At 36.6% G+C, this 6,349-nt stretch overlaps 1 non-coding gene across 1 annotated transcript; it reads right to left on the reverse strand.

Moving 5' to 3' along the window:
• Positions 1-1,156: 1,156 nt before the first annotated feature.
• On the reverse strand, positions 1,157-1,238 carry trnal-aag. Its single transcript has one exon. It is a non-coding gene; the product is annotated as a tRNA-Leu (tRNA).
• Between the last annotated feature and the right edge of the window lie 5,111 nt (positions 1,239-6,349).

A 6,349-nucleotide genomic window follows, 5' to 3' on the forward strand; every position in this document is an offset into this window, starting at 1 on the left:
ATAAAGGTGAACTGAAATGAGCAAACCCACCCTGGAAAGTAAGTGAATTTACACTGAATTGAGAACGAAAATTCAAAATTAAACGGAAATTAAGACTTTTTTTAAGGCAAACAATAAATATAGAACCTAAACATCATGTGCAGTATCCTCACATACATCTACTACATGAAAAGTGGCACTGGAGAAAAGCGTAAACTATAGCAAATCAGCTACTGTGAAAGTGTCTTGAGCCTGCATTCCATCTGAAGACCACTAGATGGCGACAGCTGTGTTGGAAAAATACTTGAGGTCCTATTGAAGTCTAAACGAAAACAGTTTCCTGTCTTGACCTCTGTAAACTCGTTGATGCTTGATTTATGATCTCAGTTACTCATTTGGAGCTATACTGAATAAAAAATGAAGCCTATTTTGGCTTTTAGTCAATCTATCTTTCAAAATAGATCTGTATAAAGCTACACAATCATTTGCTAACTTGTCAATCACAAGTCACAGCCAGTGAGTGCATGGTTTCACAAACCTGCATGTACTTGTCACATGTGGATTTTGGCAATCAACAGGGCCACAGTGGATACAATCCAGTCAATGTTTCACATCAAGAATTAAGAAACCAGTGCGCGACACACATTTATACCATGTGTGTATTACTGCCAATTGACAAAAACTACAGGAATTTACTCACCAAAACTGAAGCACACCCTCCTTGAACCATCTATAGCGCATAACAAGCCTAATCATTTTTCAGATAATTCCACTAAATTCTGTAAAAGAGACTAACAGCAAAAAGTCACTGTTCAGTGATTCCAGTTAATGGAGATGAGTAACTGTAGCTGCCAGTGTGGGATGAAATGAAATGATAATAATAATAAAACAAATAAAAGTAGTCATTATGCAAATCCCCTTACATTCAATTTGAATTTGAATTTTAGTAAAACTTTAAATTCATTAAAAGCTGTTTTAATTCCATTACTATTCTACATCATTTTAAAAGGAGCCAAGTATCCTTGAATTATTGAAATTATACAGATTTCACTATCAACTCAACTGTCACACCTAATTCTGTTGTTGTTCTGCTCACAAACGTTGCGTAAAGACCACATGTTTAAAGTATATTCTGTGTGCATTGACTGCAGCTTTCTATGTGTACTTGAAAAATGTCTGGCAGCGGTGGGATTCGAACCCACGCCCCCGAAGAGACTGGAGCCTTAATCCAGCGCCTTAGACCGCTCGGCCACGCTACCACGTGCGAAGCTGTTTTCCTGAAAGAGCTGTTGGTCACTTTTCTGACAGTACCTGAACGCACCGCTGCGTTAGCGCGAACATGGTTTCCTTGTTTGTGACGACAGAGCGCCAGACAGCACAGGTCAGGAAGCACGCGGCACTTTCAGTACCAGGAGGATGACCTCTGACCTTTACGGCTACTCCTTCTATGACAGAATAATGCTCAAAACGTGAAAGGCTCATAAATAACAGGCTGGGAGTAACATGTGCGGCAGCTACAGTAATCTGGTAACTCATTAAATACATTTTTTTTTCCAGTTCTGGTTATCTGAGTCAAAATCATACAAACCTGTAAAATAAAAGTGATCGTGAAGCCTCCATTGGTCACCGTGGAGCACCTCTACATGACGTTACCGTCACTCAAACGCGCATGTGTCAAACAGCTGCATATATGACAGAAAACGCATGTAAGCATTGTATTTTCAAATAAGACCCTATAGCTGAACATTTCTTTTTTATAAAGCACCGACTGTGTTCTGAACAAATCTCAGCGTGAAAACAAACCATCCGCATTTCACGCGTGAACTTGTTCATTTTCCTGTGCTTTGTCTGTGTTTTCATGCAAAGCAACGAAGGTTTACTGAAATTATGGCACATTTGCCTTCTGAAGTCACTCTTCCAGTTTAGGGTGTTACAGCATCTAATGCTAATGTTACCACTTGGACCACTTTGGACTTCACTTTCCACATCTGCTCCAGCTGTTCCTTCAGCCCCTGGTATGCCTCTATTTTCTTGTGCTGCTTCTTCCTGATGTTGCTGTCCGCTGGGATTGCCACATTTATCACCACTGCGGTCTGCTTCTCCTTCTCAAACACCAATATGTCTGGTTGTCAGTCTGGTTTAAGTCCCACAGGACCTTACCTCCATCAGCTTTGTCTCCCACCAGGAGCTGGAGGCTTCTAATGTGGGGCAAGTTTTTCAAAATATTTCTTTCTCACAATATATATTCACTACTTCGCTAGCACTTACATCACAATACTTTACATCATCATTATTACTAATAGTAATAGTGGTTAAATAATTTAATAATTTACATGGAAAAGAATAAAAGAAAATGATTTCAAAGTATAGTTACATAATTATTGGTTGGAATTTCCAGTAGAAAATTTCAGTGTCTTTTCTGCTATTTTGCTAAGATTTTATAAGAATACAAACCAAATACTACACTTTTCTCAGTTGTGCATCTACAGCTCATAGTTAATCATGCGAGTGAAAGATAACTGCCACAGCTTGAAAGCCCATGCTGCTCCGGGCAAATCTGGCATGTCTGGAGAAGGAGTTTGCCACAGTGACCAATAGGTGGAGGTGTAGGTTTGGGAAATTAGCCAGTTCATACTACAGCTCTTATTTCATTCTACTGAAGCTAGAAATGAAAGTTTTTCTCAATTGCTCTCATTTTTTTTTTTACAGCATTTGTAAAACAAGATGCATTTCCCCAATCAGCTCATACACGCAGCAAAACATTGCAAGTAATGTGAAAAAGGTTGTAATTTAAAAACCTTTAACTGTTTATCAAAACAAACTATCTGCATTAAACTATAACACTGGTCAGCAGTTTTTTTTCAGAGATGAAATGTTGGCGGTTTCCCACGATGTTAAACTTTTTTACATTTCACACTTACATACGTTGTAACATTTTAAAATAAATTTAAAAAAGCAGTTCCACGTAGAGACAAAATTACACCACAATACAAAGCAGCGTTGTTCAAGTTCGGTTCACACAAAGGGTCTGTTAACGGTAAATTTATCTGGGCTCCAGCCTGCCAGGCCAGACCAGCATGTTGTGTTTAGGTGGGATAATGTTATGACATGTAACGTGACATGTTGGTTTCTTCTTCTTGGCTGCATGTCTCTCTGTAGAGCTCCACAACCAAACTTAGTTCATCACTTAACAATGTAGGGCACCAACAGTGAAAATGCAAATGTTTAATTTGCATGTCATTGGTGCACGCTCTCGGAGTCACGTCACTTAATATATTTTTAAAAAATCACGCAACTTTACTCTGCAGCATTACACATTTTCTGCTACTGGGAAGGACAAATTTAAGGTCACAGTACGGGTCAAAGGTCAAACAGAGAGAATATATTTAAATTTGATATTTGCTTGTGATGCTTGATACCTCCACCTGGGCCACTACTGTCAAAATTCAGGGATTTACTTTATTTATTTAATTATTTCAGAATCACTGACTTTTTTTTTTACCCACGTGTTGCCAGGTGTTGAATTCTGCTGTGCAGAAGTAACACAAACCTTTTAAGGATTTTGCATGTTGTTTTAGGAAAAACTTTGATTTGCATAAATCTGTAAAGATTTAAATTAGTTTCCAGCTCATGTAAATATCGCAGGATGGTTAAACTTGTGGTAACATTTTGTCTCCTTGGGACGGCCCTGCTGTTTTTCCTAATAACAGCCAGGGGTCTGACCTTGATTTTCCTGCTTTTTTGTGGTTTCTTTACCACAGTGACTTCTTTCTAATGCCTTATCCAACAATTGGATTGTTCACACTAGATCAGTCTGCTCTAAATGGAAGCCAAGCCAGTAAAGGTTGACATAAGAGTTTATATTTCCTATACTGCCTCATCATTTATCCTTGTTAGGGTATACTTTTTACTACTGAGCATTTCTCCTTCTTTGTTAGTGTCTGCACATGTTTCAGCACATTCAGGCAAATAATTAGGCACAACTGTCAATCATTTGAACAGTTACTGCCTGTATAATATGTATGTTTAAATGAAATAGCATGTGACATGAGAAGCTACTTTCAGCTGCCTCCTCCTTCGTCACAAGAGGTCACCACAGCAGGTAGCTCTGCATATTTGGCTTGGCAGGGTTTTTACAGCAGATGTCCTTCCTGATAGATCCCTCAAAGGGATTTGTGTTTCCTCCCAGGATCAAACCAGAGAGTTTTCACTTGGTAGGCAAACATTTAAACCAGTAAGGTGAAGAGTCCATCTAGTATTCAAAATCTGAATGAACATGGAGGAGCTGCTCAGGTAAAGAGGAAGCAAGACTATAGATTCTTCATTGCTTTTACTGCAGGAGGGGATTTATGAGGACTGACTGTCAGTCGCTGAATGGAGTGACAGACATTACAGTTATTTTGTTGTTGTAATACACGGTTGCATATTTTATTTCCACTGTATATGTTTGTTTTTTGTTTTCCATATTTTTTCCATAAGTTTCTTTATCACCGCGTGAACAGACTGGTCAAAAGTAGAAGACTTATATTTCTATAAGTCTTCTTATAGAAAAGACTTATATTTCTATAAGAAGACTTATATTTCTATAAGTCTTCTTATAGAAAAGACTTATATTTCTATAAGAAGACTTATATTTCTATAAGTCTTATGCTTCTATAGAAAAGACTTATATTTCTATAAGAAGACTTATATTTCTATAAGTCTTCTTATAGAAAAGACTTATATTTCTATAAGAAGACTTATATTTCTATAAGTCTTCTTATAGAAAAGACTTATATTTCTATAAGAAGACTTATATTTCTATAAGTCTTCTTATAGAAAAGACTTATATTTCTATAAGAAGACTTATATTTCTATAAGTCTTCTTATAGAAAATAAGACTTATATTTCTATAAGAAGACTTATATTTCTATAAGTCTTCTTATAGAAAAGACTTATATTTCTATAAGAAGACTTATATTTCTATAAGTCTTCTTATAGAAAAGACTTATATTTCTATAAGAAGACTTATATTTCTATAAGAAGACTTATATTTCTAATACATTCGAGACTAATCTTGCTTCTTATAGAAAAGACTTATATTTCTATAAGAAGACTTATATTTCTATAAGTCTTCTTATAGAAGACTTATATTTCATAAATAATCTAGTCTTCTTATAGAAAAGACTTATATTTCTATAAGAAGACTTATATTTCTATAAGTCTTCTTATAGAAAAGACTTATATTTCTATAAGAAGACTTATATTTCTGTAAGAAGACTTATATTTCTGTAAGAAGACTTATATTTCTATAAGAAGACTTATATTTCAATAAGTCTTCTACTTGTTAGTAAATATCTGCTGTACCAAGCTACAGATATTTGTCTGAGAACACACGGCTGCTCATCGTGTGACTTGTTAAGGGTCACACATTATCACTCTTTGGCTCCTGTGAACTGTAACGACTCGCATGATGACAGAGGGTGGGTCAACGACTCTCTGGACCAACTTCAAGGTGACAACCCCACTAGGTGTTAAATACCCAGTACTCAGAGTCACAGCCTGTCGCTCCACGTAACCACACATTCTCAGTTATCTCCCTTGAAAAATATCAGGGAGGGACTGCTATGTATGCGGCACTCGTCTGCATCTTCCTATATTCTGATGCCTCTCACCGCCACACATACTGGCTCCTCATCCATGGGCAGACGGTAGCCCTGGTAAAATATTTATATGCAGGTTCCTGCTTGTTGCAGTTTTTCGCTGTTGCTTTGGCTTCGTTCTCAAATTGCGTTTAAAGTTATCGAAAACATAAGAAATGCTTCACGGCGTTTCATTCAAACTGAGGATTTTTCATTGTTATTGTTTGGAAATGTTTTAAGACATTAACACAAGTGACTTAATATACTGTCTACAGTTTACATGTGGGCAAAGTAGATGTATTGTTCTCAAGCAAATGCAATATTTGTGTTGTTTTTTCCACATTAAAATGACTTTTGACTTAAAAGACTGATGTCCCAGAAATTAAAGGTGGTATTATTGTGCAGCTGACATCTAAGATCCTGACAGATGAATCCTCCAACAACACAATTAGAGTGCAGCTTACATTTGTGTATCCAGGAGCACGATCCTGTCCATCATATATTTTACACTTTAAATGTATTGATTTATTTATATTGGATCAGTTCGATGGTGGATCAGTGCACCGAAACTGGTGTATGTTCTGAATAATGAGGAGGTAGCTATTCTAGTCTTCTTTTAGATATTGGTCATTTCCTGTTTCTTTGTGAGCAAAACTGATAACATTTCTCTAAAATGTGCTGTTGTTATACTGTTGTTATATGAGCCATCGCATTCAGGGTAAGCCTAATTCTCAGAATAATCCAACCTC

This window comes from Haplochromis burtoni, unplaced genomic scaffold (genome assembly GCF_018398535.1).
Source record: "Haplochromis burtoni strain Fernald_Lab_line unplaced genomic scaffold, NCSU_Asbu1 Contig_102, whole genome shotgun sequence".
NCBI classification, from domain to species: domain Eukaryota; kingdom Metazoa; phylum Chordata; class Actinopteri; order Cichliformes; family Cichlidae; genus Haplochromis; species Haplochromis burtoni.